The sequence below is a fragment of the Gallus gallus genome, chromosome 9 (genome assembly GCF_016699485.2).
Source record: "Gallus gallus isolate bGalGal1 chromosome 9, bGalGal1.mat.broiler.GRCg7b, whole genome shotgun sequence".
Taxonomy (NCBI): Eukaryota; Metazoa; Chordata; class Aves; order Galliformes; family Phasianidae; genus Gallus; species Gallus gallus.
Genome location: NC_052540.1, coordinates 21738720 through 21754073, shown reverse-complemented (window position 1 = coordinate 21754073; position 15354 = coordinate 21738720). Strand labels below are relative to the sequence as shown.

Here is a 15354-nt window from a genome sequence, read left to right as displayed (position 1 = left end):
TTTCTCAGGAAAAGAGGAAAGGAAAGCACCAGGAGAGAGAAGGGCTTGGAGGAGCTCCACTGCTTTCTGAACACTGGGAAAATGGGTGGAATAAGCTCTGGCCTCTCTTCTAGCAGAGTAAATCTGAAAGGGTGCGGAAGCAAAGAAGCCTTCAGCCAGGGAGCATAAGCAACTTGAAAAGCCAAAAAGCCTCTTTGCTTGGGAAAGGCAGAGAGGAAGATATGAGCAAGTGGTAAAAGGAGGTGTGTGATTGGAGGAGTACAGCTGCTGGGAGGAGCTCACCACTGCTACCGGAGATAGGGGACGGGATGGTTTGAGGCACACATAAACTTCTGCTAACATAAAATTCATGCATTTTGACCAAGTTCTGCCTGATTAGGCTGCATGTTATACAAATCAAAAATCAGCACACTCTGCTGATCTGTAATACTCGCCCAGCAAAAGAACAAATGAGGAAAGTGAAACAGTAATTAAACACCAGAAGAGGACACAATAGTTGCAGTGATACATGGGATCGTCAAGGCACTCTTAGGAATTTTAAGTTCTGGTAATGCTATGCCGAGTGGTTCTCCAGCAGCTCTGCCTTAGCAACAGTGCTGGTACAGATTCTCACGTATCAGTACATTCAGCAGAGTACCTCATCCCTCACTGTCAACCTGACAACACACAGTTCCCAGCCAAACATGCATGAAAGATAAAGGTTACTCATAACCTTGTTTTATAGGAATACCTTCCAAAAGCACCTTTAATACTGTTCTGTATCTGTATCTCCGATGATGCCTTACAACTCACTTGGGAATGTCGGACATATTTTATACTTAGGACTGGCAAGAAAGTTTGTGACAGATCTCCACTGGAAACAGTAATTGGAAATAGCTCTCCTCTCAAAGCATAAGGGGGTGCACTTAGAACAGAATCCTTGGACACTGCCCAATTTTGTTACCAGGATGCAGGAGCTGAAGAAGAGAAGAATTTCTGCTTTATTCTGGGAGTCAGTTCTGGTCAGGGCATATCAGAAAAGTTTGCACTCTATATACACACACAGACAGCCTTCAATGAAACAGCTCTGGCTGCAAAATTAACCACAACATCCATCTCTGGAAGTCACCACACTAGCAATGAGTTACAAGGTATTTCAAGAGACAATTCATTCCCCAAATGCAGTCCCCCAAATGAAGGGTTTGACTTCAGACACACATTTCGTGCTTGGAAGAAAGTTGCAAAATGCTTTTTCTCACTCACCCAAATATGAATGGTCACAAGACCGAGCCAAAGCCAGATCATCATTTCTACCTCAGTGAAAGCCATTAACAAAAATGCTTCCCTAAAGAGCACAAAAATAGAATTCTATTTCTATCATTATTTTGCATTGTCAGCAAGTGCTTTCATGTGTTCTTGTCTCACCTCCAGACTAACAGACTGATGCCAACAGGCTCTCCCTTTCTGCCTTCTCAGCTGCTCCAATATAAATATTAATGAAAAAGGTACGGGGTAAACATTCAGAGTGATTCCTCTGAAGATACTTACAATGAAATAAGTACCTTCAAATATTTTTTTTTTTTCCCAACCCAATCTTTTCTGAGTTTTGCTTGGGCTTCTCCTCAGTCGTGTTTAAAGGCTCATGGAAAAATTGGTCTGATGGCTGCAAAAAGCCGACAGGCAGAGGATATAAGCTGTGCACCCTCAGCATCGAGTGCGTTATGGGGAAGCAAAGTGCAATTTGCCTCAAATCTCTCTTAGATTTAAAAGAAAAACTCCCCTGGAGAAGCGCTGTGCAAGGCAGGCTGCATCTCTGAGTGCCCGAGCCCTGGGCAATGGTGACTGCCAGCACAGCTGCCCAGCATCACCGCTGTGCCCTTAGGCACGTCAGCACTTGCAAAGCAGATCGCATCCTTCTAACTGGTGTATTGCTGAATGAAAGTTGAACGAATCTTTACTGATGAAATAAACATGAATGAAGTGCATTTCACTAGGAGCAAAGGATACTCCTTATGCCTCTGAAAAGGCATTTAGAGTGTTTGTGTGTTCTCTGTACTCGTTGTACAGGGGAAACTGCAGGGAATTTGTTCCAGGCACAGTCCTGCTAAGTATCTGTCTGCAGGGATGAGGTTTATGCTTACAACATGCAATGTATGGTTAGAAAATAGCAGTCAGGCACAGTACTTTCTACATTCCTCCTTCTCTGAGCAGAGAAGACATTTTAAGAGAAGTCACTCCCCAGTACATAATAAAACAGTCTAAATCCCCAAGTAAATGTAAAATGAATAGTCTCTACCTTGCACCTTCTAAAAATAGTTCATATGTACATTATGCTATGAATAATTCCTCAGTTTAGGAATACTGAAGGATCTTTTAAAGGTTAGGCTGCATAGTCTGCAAATCTGGACAAACGATATTGCTAGGGGGCACTTCTCTTCAGAATGGGTAAGCCCATATCATTTTCTCTCAATAGCATTGTTGCCAGTGCTCCATTTTTCAGCATAATTTACTTCCGTTGATACAATACTTTACACATCCATATTCATAAAGGCTACCAAGGGAGTGTTTTCCATTCATAACTCACAGATCTCTTTACACCTGCCAATTACTGCACCCTAAATCAACAGAGGCCAGGCTAATCCCCTATTGTCAGCCTCGTCCTTCAGGGCTAGGACTGAGCTGCCAAGGCCAGCTGAGAGCGGCACAATAGAGGAGGAGGAGCTGCAAGAGAAGAACGCAGCAGCAGCTGCTTCCAGCAGCCGGCATCCCCAGCATTGTCACTGCCGTCCTCTGCGTGCAGCACGTTCACTGGAATAATAACAGCACAAGCCTTGGAAATCTGGGGGCAATAAGCTATTGGGTCTAAGATGTCTCAAAGAGGACATGCAAAACTTTTTTGTACTTCAGGCTGCCACAAAGGAGCATGGGGGAGAAAAACACCCGTTACAAGACTTCTCAATAAAAAGAAGAGCTAGGTGTATATATATATATGTACCAGATGCAGGGCACATCATTTGGCATGAGGATAAACAATTGATTTAGCACGTTATAGGAAAGACATCTTTTAAAATCCTCATCTCATTTAAAAGGGAGAGAAATAAACCTGGACATGCATTTGATTCACCAAGTTAATTAGGAACTTGTTTTACTTGCAATAATTGCATATTGATCACAGCAATTACTGATGATGAGGTTGGAGCGATGGTTTAAACGTGTGCCTGGCGGTGTTAATGGCACTGATTTGGTCGTGCAGAAGCTGATCATTCCGGAAACAAAAGCTCCCTCCAGATGAAACTCTGATGTTACTTGCTGCATTCCTCATCTCAATGAACTGAACACACAGTTACTCGGAAGTAATTTAGAAAGAGCCATGGTTTAATTGACAGTTAATTGCCCAAAGTCTTAATTGCTTCCTTACATGTGGTATTGGACAGGAAAAAAGTACCATTAGAGTACATGACTAAGACCAGAACTTTCTGGCTCAAAGCACGTTGGTCTCAGGCGGCTGTGAGCAGCTGGGACAACACCGTGCAGACAAACTGCAGCAGTGCCTGCAGCAGGATGGACAAAGGGGGCCTGCTTGGAGCTGGAGCACCCACTGCAGCAGATGGCAGGTGTGTGTGCTGGGTGTGGCACAGACCCCAGACTCAGTGACCCTTTTTATTTCACAGAGGAACATCCAAATCCCAGCAGATGAGCCCTCTCCTGGCTGACACATCCTGGGGCGGTCCAGCTCTCACTCAGCATTAATGTGTCAGATTATTCCACTTGCAACAAATTCATGAAAACCGAGCATTTATATAATAGAAGCACCAAAAAGGACTATAATAGCAATGTTGCTTCCCACAGTCTTTGCATAATAACAGTCTTAGAGAGCTATTCTCTTTCCATTTATTCTTTTCTCCTGAAAGGCACAATTATTCCAACAACTCAACATGCTATGCCCTAGTGATTTGTAAATGAAAAGCTGAAATACCATTAATCAGGACAGGCAAATTAAAACAGACTATATTTATCATGCTGCTTGTAAAAAGTAAAGCAAAACTGTATGTTTACCTCAACACATGTAATTAAAGCAGGCCCAAAGCTACTTCTAGAAGTTTTTCATAGAGGTTTCTGTTGAAAACTTAATAAAATAAATAAAGGGGAAGGGGGCAAGAAGCTTTACATTTTCGAACCAGATTAAAATCCTTCCGTCTCCCACGTTGGACAGCAGCAGCACCCAGTGTTGCTTGTTTCAGCTGACCTAGATCTATCTGTGTCTCCAGCACACTGTAATCAACATTGAAAGCAGTAACAGGGCTTGTCCCCTCCTATACAAATCTACATAAGGAGTTAAACCAGGCGTATTTTGAGTTCTTTAAGGGATACAGTAAGTTTAACACTGAAGTGCCTCTTGGAAATCTGAAACCTGCTATTATTTCTCTGTTTGGTCAAATTCTCTGGAAGAGAAGCAGTAATTATCAGCCATCATATCCTACAAACCTACAGAAAAGGCCAGTTCTGTTTCTCAGAATTTGAAAGATGAAGATAAAAACATTTGTTGCAAACAAATTCTCACAGTGAACCTGAGAACAGGGGAAAACAGGTAGTATTTCTTAGATACAACAGCGTTTCATCACCTTTTCTTCTTAATGCTGTACATGAAGACCAACCGTAGCATACAGTAAAGCACTTACAAACATAATGTAAATGTTCCAAAACAAGCTGCCTGGCACAGATTGCTCACCCCAGAAGACACAAGAGGAGCTGGGTGCTCTGCATGCCCACAGTGCTCCTGCAGTGTGAATCAGAGCACACGAGGGGAGCTAACAGGTGGCAGGATCGGGACCTTCTCTTGCAAAGGAGCTCTGTGTGTGATCCTCATAAAAGCTGCCACGTTACAGCATGGATCAGCCTGTTCCCTGGTTCGTGCCAAGAATTCCAAGCAATCCAAATCATGAAAAAAATTATTTAAACATATTTCCCTGTAGAAAAAATTAAACCCACACAGATCAAGTAATGAAACCTACTGGGTCATACAAAAGTGTTGAGGCAAATCCATTAGAATTGCCCTAAGCTGCCAGGACAGAGTACTGAGGCTATGGAGAGGCACAGCCATTCCCCCACCCCGTGACAGAGCCCCGCATGCCTTTGCACTTCTCTATATTTCAAAATTACTCTTAAAAGACAACTTCAGCCGAGCGGAGGGAGCCCACACTTCGTTTCATCCGAGCAGGAGGGGTACAAGCACTTGCTCAGCTGGCACTTCTATTTCAGTGCTGCTTACGGGGGCTTATGACAACCACAGAACAGCATGCAGGCCTGTATTAAGACTTCCTCATGATCTTTAATTTTCTAATTCCACCTCGAGACACTTTTCACAAAGAAATGAACACCACTACCTTAAATTCAAGACTTGGAGCAATGTCTCAGTGTGAGCTTGATTCCTGATTGACTGCATAAGCCTTTCTAACAGCTGCTAAGCAATAGCTCCCCTGTTACTTTTGTGCACTCTTAGTCCACTAAGGAGATCCGAAAGGCACCTCTGTGGTCTCCTGTACCACCAGATCACAACCAGGCTCCCAGTGCTTGCTGTGGGGCTATGAGCAGGAAGGCTCAGAGGTTGGAGGGCTTTACAAAACACCATTACAACATGAGGGCAGGTACAACTTTCAGGCTCAATTTGCACTCCTGCTTGAAGTCAACCTTCCTCTGCACTTCAAGACCACTCATCAGCTTTGAAGGAATACATGAAAAAGCAGTCTTGCCTTCACAGAAGCAGGTTAGAAAACAGTAGATGGTTTCAGATTCCTCATAGGACAGCTTGCAATCGCAGCAGCATTTTGGAACTTCTCACATATTGAAGAGTTATAAGAAGTTATAGGAAGGGTTATAAGAAGTACCTACTTATGCAAGGCCACAAGCAGGCCTATTTCACTGACTACCCATACTCAAAACTGCTGTGCTAATACAGTGTTTTATATGTTTATGTAATGTGATTTACTTTTACACTTGAAGTTACACTCCTGACTCTGTGGAGCCGAGGGCTTGCCTTCTCACAGGGCATTTCTCCAGGCTGCTCCTTATTTGCAAAGTCAACAGCCAGAGATGGTTCAATAAAAAGATAGAGAGCAGGCAGAAGTGTTAAAATTAGTCATCGTAAGACTATAACCAGAAAGAAACATTTGATAATACAGTTGTTGATTACAGACAATAATCAAAATAGAAATAAACAAAAGAATCAAAAAACCCTACCTGATCTGCATTTTCCAAATCCTACCTGGGAACCATTATTCCATTTCTGCCAAGACACCACTGCTCTCATTTAAAAACTCCAAAGCAGCAGCAGCTTAGTAGTTGTACATACACCAGCTGCACCTATTTAACCTCATTCTAGCAGCCGGGTCCTGTGCCCAAGTCAGGGACAGACCACCAGCTAACTGGACCAACTGAGAAAGGATTGGTAATTTGAAGGGAAAGTTTTACTTCTGGACAGTTAATTCCTTATATATATATATATTTAAAAGCTCCAAAAGAAATCTGTTTCTAAATTTATATATCAACTAAGTACCATTTCAGCAGGAAGAAGCATTTCAGGAGGAAATGTTGATTTTTACTATCAATAAGAGCAGCAAAGACAGAGGCCACCTCATTAATCCATGCTGATGTCTTTCCAAAGCTATCCAATTATAATTACATGGTTTTTGCTTTAAGAGCCGAGAAGTTAAACATGAAGTGCTTTCTTCTCACAGCGTAGTACTTGTTAAGTAGGGAAAGCCTAAACTGATACAACTAGGGAATCATATAAAAGAGAAAGACGTGGTCCTGTGATCATTTATTTCAAATTCCTAGCAGCTCCTTGGGAACTGTTTGCATTTCTGCATCGCAGGCAGAGGATTTTATCTTCTCAGAGTAAAGAAGATCTCCACCCTTCTGGAAAGCTATGTCAGGATTCTTTCCCAGCCTGGGAATAAAGTCCTGCACTTGTTACGGAGCTTTCATTATACTACATAAACCCCAAAGCATTCGCTCTTTACATCCCAAAGCCACTCTTGGTACAATTAAATGTCACTAGGAAGCTTTCTCATCCTCCTATTTTACTGCCTAAGGGAGAGTTAGTTTTCAATATTTGGTATCATTAAACATTTAGCTGAATACTTACATGGTCCTCAACCATGTGATACCCAATTTGTGCCCATCTGTTACAAAATGACTGGGGCCCAATCTAGTGAATTCACTTGGCTTGTATTAGACTGTCTGAATCACAATGACCAAATCACAGCAGCAAAACTATTGGAAAATGCTGGAGGCAACAGGGAGCAATGCTGACTCCTGTAACAGAGATTGCAAGAGAGGTACACGCCTGATCAAAGGCACTACAGCTTGCCCAGGTGTGAGAAATTCTCTGAAGTTACCTAAGACTGGTTGAATATATACTGGTTTTCTGAAACGCTGCAAATACGTCACTGTATGCTCACCTCTCCTTGAAGCTCATCAAATGCCATTAGGCTATGTGGGGATGCAACTAAGAGATAGCATCGGACCGAGTTGTAAAACAAGGTTTTATCTAACAACCCAAGCTCATTTCTGAAGGCCAATAATGTAATAATAAGCTCTTTTGTCCAAGCAGCCAAGCCTGCTTCAGAGTAGGCTGACATTCCCGCAAAAGAATAAGGAGGCTAAGAGAGCAGAGGCTCTGCAAGGAACAATTGCTTTCTATTAAGACACCAGGCAAAACAGGCAGATTTTAGGTTTTGCTTGTTTCTGTTTCACACACACCATGCATTGTTCTTTGCTTTCTTTCCTTTTCCTTACTGCACTTAAGCACAACCACTGTGTGCTGAGGGATTCTGCATTCGATGTTTGTTCAACTAACTGTGGGCCCACAACTTCACCAAGAGTAGAATACTGCTCAGAGTGGATGATTCTATATAGGAGATACAAACAGAAACCCACAAAGTGTCACAGCACTGTGAGACAATTCCTCACTCTGTTCCCACGTGAGAACTGCTGGGCATGAAACAGCTGGCTGTACCATACAGGCAGATCACCTTTCATGCAGAGAACTTTTCAAATAGCTTCAAAACAAATTACTTATTCACTTGGCATTACAACTTTCAAGTTTAGCTCAAGTTCCCCAGACCCTGACTGTGTTTCACATTCATATTACTGAGTGATACTGGTTGAGTAAATCTAGCCAGGCAATGAGTAACAACTCTTCAAGCAAAGGAGTAAATCAGAGCTTGATAAACAGTCAGATGTTACAACAGGGAAGGGTTACTGTGCCAAGCTGACAAACAACAGCAAACTGTTTGAACATGTTTTGCAGTGGCTTTTTATTCTATTTCATTGCTGTTTGCACCTACTGCTGTATCAGGGCTTGATCTGTAAATTGTGTTCAGCATCTCTGAAGGGCTGCATGCTTATCCCACATCACCACAGACCACAATTCACCTGATAAAACTAGGAAATATCTCAAACCAACATGACTTTTGTACAAGTAGTGCTTCTCCTTCAACAGGAAAGACACAAGAACTAGGTAACGGGAATCCAGGACTCCCTCCCCAGCAAGAAAAGCAGGACAGTGCCACAGATAAGACATGAGCTGGATTTGAGTGGAGACCTGAGGCTGACAGTCTCAGAAGCAGCTTGCTAAGAAAGTTGAACTCAATATTAACAACACATCTGGAAAACAGTAAAAAAAAACATGTATAAATGACTGGGAACTGAATGGAGAAAGTCCCTCACTGTTCTGTTTAAAGCAGTAATATTCATTATCTGGCTTGGAAACACCACTGAAAGGACAAGATATGCCTAGTGCAAGGAAATGGACGTGTGTGACATGGTGTTGCAAAATTTAGTCCTCGAGCATATAGACTGTCAGTCAAGGAAATTATAACAGTAAAAGTGATAGATGGAGACGTGGCCATGCACACTGACATCTCAGCGCAGGGGGAATAGAGGGTGAAAATTGTACATTTCACCCTGAGACTTCAAAGAAGAAAAAGGGCCGAGCATACAGCTTTCAAGGACTCTGCCAGAATGTGAGAAGGAGAGAAAGATCAGGTAAGAAATGCTGGAATAGATGTATGAAAGAGAGGAAGAAAATTAACTAGTGCCTGGGAAATGATGAGACATGAAATGACTGGGAAGTCTAAATTCTAAGTCAACCAGGACCAGAAGATGAGAGAAAGCTACAAATAATACCACAGAGCCTGAAATTTTAGGGATTAAAACAGTGACAAGGATATGATAAGCTGCAAATCATGGATAAAAATGTGAATTAGAATACTGAAGACGAATATCAGATTTTGCCATAAGAACTACTGTATCAAAACCAGGCTACAGAACAGACCACAGCAGTGAAGAAAAGCCAAAGTCTGATTTGTTTCTCCTCTCCTTTTGAGGACTGCAACTATTTTTAGTATTTCTCCATTTAAGGCACAGAGAGTTTGTGGGGACAGCTCTGTGCACCGAACACAGGCAGCTCAGCCACAAATATCTGTTTGGGAAGACTACTAGGCAGGAAATAGAAAGCATTCTTTGAAACCTCAGGAACAGCACCCAGAGTCTGTAGAAGACACAGATGTTAGGGAACACGGAGTGTCAGTGGACTGAAGTGCAATCCAATAATATCAAAATAGAAGTAACAAACGGATTTCAGCAAATGTTTCCAAGGACTTTGGTGCATCAGAAGTACTGGTTTTACCTTCCTGGCACTCACGGTCCTGCTCACACAAGGTCAGCACCTCACACATTATTTTAGGCAACTCTGGGATGGGATGAGATAAACTTGCAGTGAGGAACACTCAGGTTTGGCTGTTTGAGCTATGCCAGAAGAACGAACTCACATTTATCAGGTCAGGGCTCTGTTTCTGACTGCTCCGCAGCACAGTGATGCTACAGCTCTAAGGCAACCTGAAAAAGCAAATCAGCCTTCACAGAAAATGGGTATTTCAATTAGAACATCAGCTCATACTAATAGAGCAGGAAGCGAATGGATGGCAAATACATACATGTAACAACAGCACTAGAAACAGTTTCTCTTCTGCTGAAATTTTCAGCTACTTTTCACACGGCACTTACGTTTTTTTCTACATTCCATTAAAACAGCTTTCACCAATCTAATTCAGTCCCTACACCTACTGTCTAATTCTTCATTGTTTCCCAGCAAAGCAGTTTAATTCCTCACTATCCAGATCTTCATAAAATGTTATGCTAACAACATATTATAATCCTTGACAAGCAACCCATTAAAACCAAGATTAGGGTCCTAGAAGGAATATACAAAAAAAGTTTCTTTTGGCTCTGCAAAGAAAGCATATGAAGCAACAATAACAAAACCATGCCATTATTTCTAGCTTAGTGTACTTTGAAGTATAATTGATTTTGCAGGGAATCAATTTTAAAATTAGAGGTTTGCTATTTGTTATCTTAACCCCTCCTAAGTCTTCCCATTATATCAGATTGAATGATTTCTAAGAAGCTAGCAACTCTAATTCAAAATATCTTTAAGCCTTTATAATTGTTGCATGTTTATAATATTCACCCCTCAGATTCATCAGCCAAAGCTGTTCTCACTGCATGCAAGAGCTTCGTATCGAGTTGTTTATCTAACAGCTTGAAAGTTTTATGTCATACAGCACAGATTTAACACAAAGACACCTCTTTTGTGGCTGCTACTCAACAGATGGAAGTCTAAAGTCATTTTTATTGTGTTCACGGCTATTTCCAAAAGCTCTTCTACAAATTAAATGTCATAAAGTGATTCTCCTATGTATGTTTCATCACAGACGGTGTGCCTTCCAATCTTCTGAAACAAAGACAGAGGAGACATTCACCTTTCTTTACATGAACACAGTGAGCACTCTCACTTTCAAAGTTACATCAGTGGTCACTTATCTGCGGACCAACAGAGGTCTGCACCTAGCTAAGCATTTATCATGCAGGTAGACAATGTCATCTATATTGAAAAAAGAGAAAGAAACCAACAAAATAACACCAAGCCATCAGTTGCCAAAACTGGACGCATCAAAGTCACCACTGGTTCAAAGCACAGTGCCAGCACTGGTCTGCAGAGACTCTTTAGAGTGTAGATGAAGCAAGATAAATGAACCCAGCAAATACTGGGCTCTGAAGTGGCAATAAAGTAGCATATTAAGGAATCTATCAACAGAATCCTCTGCAAGCTTTCCACCACGTGCTGTTACCATATCTGGCAGGATTAGGACCGTGCTTCTCTTAGGTCACAGGAGGGGAAAACCTAAACAAACATTACTTATGTCAGTGACTGTGATTTTCAAGGAACTTGCAAGATAGGAGCACTTGTTTTCCTGGCAGGATTTCCACACCAACACTGGCACACGCTTTCATGGAGACGCAAAGTTGAGTCCCAAACCAACCACAGCTGCTCTGCGATGCCGCAATGGTCGCTAGCACCACTCAGAGGATGGCAGCACGGGAGGGAAGTCCTGATGCCGCAGTGACCCCTATGATGCAAGGCCTCCTCGTCACTGAGGGATGCTACAGCAAAGAGTATTTAAACATAGTCTGTAAACATTGATCCTCTTCAGTTCCTATGATTATTCTTTTCTAAATCTTCCCTTTAAAAACATTATTAAAGCACAAATTAAGAAGTTTATATTTTCTCCATCTGAGCACCACAGAACCTACAAATTGAATAATCCACAACTGCATCGTCTTTTTGTTGATATTTCAGAAATTCTCATTATTGTCCTTTTGTTCTGCCCTGCCTGACTTTAATCATAGTTCTGAAACAAGAAAAAATCCTTACAATCAATTACCAAAGTATGGCTGCTCATCCACGTTACGCTCAGACTGACTCCACTCAAGAGACAGACAGATCTTATTATCCACACCTAAGCAGGCAGAAATACACCTTACAAAGACTCAGCCTTGACAATTACTTGCTTTAAAAATAAACAACCCCCAAACCAATCATTCAAAAGCTTCAGTCCCTTGAGTCGGGAACACATCAGAACAGAGCTGATTGCCACCTACCACTCAGTTCCTTTGCCACAGAGGAGCAGAACTAATTAACCCACCTGCAATGGTGCAAGAAAACGCAGTGTTTATGGCCTTGTTCATAAAACTTACAGCTATTAATAGGTAATCTCTGACTCCTCTCTCTAAATTTTGCTACACTGAAGAGAGAATACAAAACAAACATCAGATGGAACACCTACTTTTACATTAAAGCAATTCAAAGCTAATAAATACAGCAGAGATGGTGCTAAACAGGTCAAGATGCATGAAAGCCAATTTGGAATCACACACACTTTCAATTACAAAATGGCGATAAATCAAAATACTGAGAATGTGTGAAATGCAAAGAGTGCAAGACAACAAAAGCCACCTAACTAAACAAATGTAATAATATGCCATTTCACTGTGACTGAGATGTACTGATATGTTAAACCCTAGCTTCAACTCCTAACTAAATTCATTGCAAAATCACATTCAGGAAAAAAAAAATACAAGTGATACCTATAAACAGTGTGGGATACCAGGTATTTTGCAACTCGATAGTGAGAAAATGATAGAAGAATAAGGCACTGAATCCATTTATTGACTACTTGGGAGTTTGTCACCATCAGCCTACTCCAATTTGCCCTCAGAAGCAGCCTTAGGGCTGAATGAATCAGACAGGCAGTGGGGTCCAGCCCTAAAGAAACATCGACAAAGTGCCCTCATCTTCGGCTGCACAAAGCTCGTTTATACCCCCCAAAAGCTCTGCCTAGGATCCAATGAGGAACTAACTGGGGGACTTAACTGAAAAGAAGAAACATATGGCATCTGGGTATGCTGCCAAGAAAAGCCTGAAAGTACTGACCAGTACAACAGCCAAAGTACCAAGTGGGTTGGAAATCAGCCAGGAACTCCTACTCCAATTGCTGGTATGGAGTCAGTCCCTTTTTTATTCTAATGACACAGTTTTTCTAGGAACACGTTGCTCCATTTTAGCCACCTTCTGCCTGTAAAATACGACTGCTTCCTTTGTAAGAGCACTGCTAAGAATAAACCACTTGTTAATATCAAGAATGCTGCACAAATTCAAAGTTGCATAAACAGAGCGAACAGCTTACTTTTTAACAGAGCGATGGTTTCATTACACAAGATTTTGTTTAACATGGGAGACACCCTGGGAAGTATTTCACTGGTCCTAAGCACCCCAGTGCTGCCAGGTTGGGCACATCACTGCAGTTCCTGTGGCCTCCACAACACGTTGCCTAGAGCTGTTGCCAAGAGATCTGGGTACCCCTTCTAACTAGATTTATAGAGCTCAAAACATAAAGCTTCGCAATGCTATATTTCACCTGCTTTTTAATGGCTGCAAGGAGAGAAGTGTCGCTGCTCCTGCTGCCAACACGCTCCAGCTCCAAAAGTGCAGCAGCTACTTTTAGCTCACAGTCCTCAGGTTCAACCCCCACAGAGTTTCTTCTCTCTGTATTATGTCTGTTTTGGAGTGTTGTAATGCCATTAACTCTGTAATGAATATTAATATAGCCTTTGGGGAGGCTTGCTCTGTCTCTACTATGCCTAGCATATTATGAAGCACTTTTAAATCTGCAATAACAGTTTATCATATCAGAGACAAGTAATTCATTGTATCCCAGTACAGTGGATGCACACACAAAACCAAGCGCTCAAACACCATGTTATAGTTACCAATCCTGCCTCCTTCTTAGGCAATATATCCTTTCACAAGACATAAACCATGCCTGGATTGAACTTTTGTAGCATATATAGGAGCAGGGAAGTACCACTGCCAGTCTCCCACACCTCTGAAACATTTCTAAAGAAGCAATTACTTCTCCCATAGCTTTACAGACTGACTGAAAACTGCAAGCAGTTTAACCAGACTCAGAAAGGAAAAAGAAGAATACAGTAAAGGGGTCAACAGAGAACAGTTAGGACATTAAGGCCAGAGGAGCTAAGCTGGTCTTTGGAAGTGGGGAAGGGTTTGAAAAGGAAGTTTTTGAATTGAAAAAATATTACCAAGATACAGGTATAAATAAATGCAATGGGAGATCGGGTGGGGTAGAAAGCAGCAGCTGAGATGCAATGAATGAGTCACAGGAGTACGTGGAGGATTATCACAAGGAGTCTAACCTGAGGCACTGCCTTCAGAAGGAAAAGCAGGTTCTCTATGTCAGAGTTGCACAGAAAAATAAGTGCCTGAAACTACAGCCTCTGTAGACAGAAACCCCATCTAAGAGGAAGTTACACCCCACATTCTCTCTCATGCCTTGCAGCTAAAAGCTAGGGCAAACAAATATCTGCCAATTCAGCTGCCTGAAGCAGCTCTTGACAGGCAAGTATCAGGGAGAGAGGAGGGAGGCACAGGCTGAGACAGCAGCTTGACACCCCAAAAGTACATTTTGGTTATTACTGCTGAGAAACTTACCATTTAGCAATGGGCTGCGGTGCATATGCCTCAGAGAGAGGTAAAAAGCACTTTCCTGGTATCAGTCTTTCTCTGGAATGGATGAATATCCCAGCACAGCAGGAACTGTAGCTGAAAAGCTGCAGCTGACTGAGCCCTGATATGGTGCTGCCTTGTACTTGTACTGCCTATGCTCTTACCTGGGGCCAGAACCTGATGCAGGCAGGCTGGATGCTTCAAACCAGCTGGCTGGCATTAGCTGATTTCATGGGGTAGAATAGTTAGAAGAGGTATGCTCAGTTTGGCAGAGCTCTGCAGGGCATTGTGTTTGTTTGTTTGTGATGCTATAGCAAACTATAAAGAACAAAACCAAGCCCCCCAAAAAGCATAGGATTTTGCTTGAAGAGGTATCACCAACCCAGCTATATAAAACAACCTCATTTCAATGTTGTCAGCTGATAAGGTGCCTAGTATTTACTAGGACAGTACCTTCAGGGAGCTGTGGAATTAGGATTGTCCCTTTTTTTTGTGCTTTTTTTGGCACAGTAAAACCATGGAGGAAACAAAGACCAGGGAGAGTTATTCTAATAGTGAAACAAATCTAATTGCACTGTTTTGAGTGTCCAGAAGAAGAAAAAATAAGCAGGCTGAAAGCAGCTAAGCCAGTTAAAAAATAGATATAACAACTGTGGGTCTGTAAGAAGCACAGCAACTGGAACAGAACAAAAGGATTTGTCCCAAGTTACAACTGCAGAGGCATAGCTGAAGGAATGGTGTGAAAGAGGTCAGTGGGCTGGGAGAGGATTTCTTAGGGAACTCGGTGAGAAAAATGGTAGATTTATTGGGCAGGAAAGTGGAGGAAAAATTGGAAATGTCTGTGAAATGAACAAAAAAAAAAAATCAGTATTTTAATACTGTGCAGAAAGGAAAAAACATCCTACCTGCCAGAGAATCTTTTTGACATTGTTGGCTATCTTTGTGGCAGG

The 15354-nt window shown here is 41.9% G+C and overlaps 1 protein-coding gene across 4 annotated transcripts in view; it reads right to left on the bottom strand.

Annotated features, from left to right (window-relative positions):
* PPM1L (protein phosphatase, Mg2+/Mn2+ dependent 1L) overlaps positions 1 to 15354 on the bottom strand; it is a 103462-nt gene that overhangs the window by 55358 nt on the left and 32750 nt on the right. The window contains exon 1 of one of the 4 annotated variants that reach the window (XM_046898733.1): positions 13068 to 14381. The exons of the other annotated variants lie outside the window; for them this stretch is intronic. The gene's annotated coding sequence lies outside the window, so the exon portion shown is untranslated. Of the gene's footprint in view, positions 1 to 13067; positions 14382 to 15354 lie in introns of those variants that run through there. 4 annotated transcript variants of the gene reach the window in all.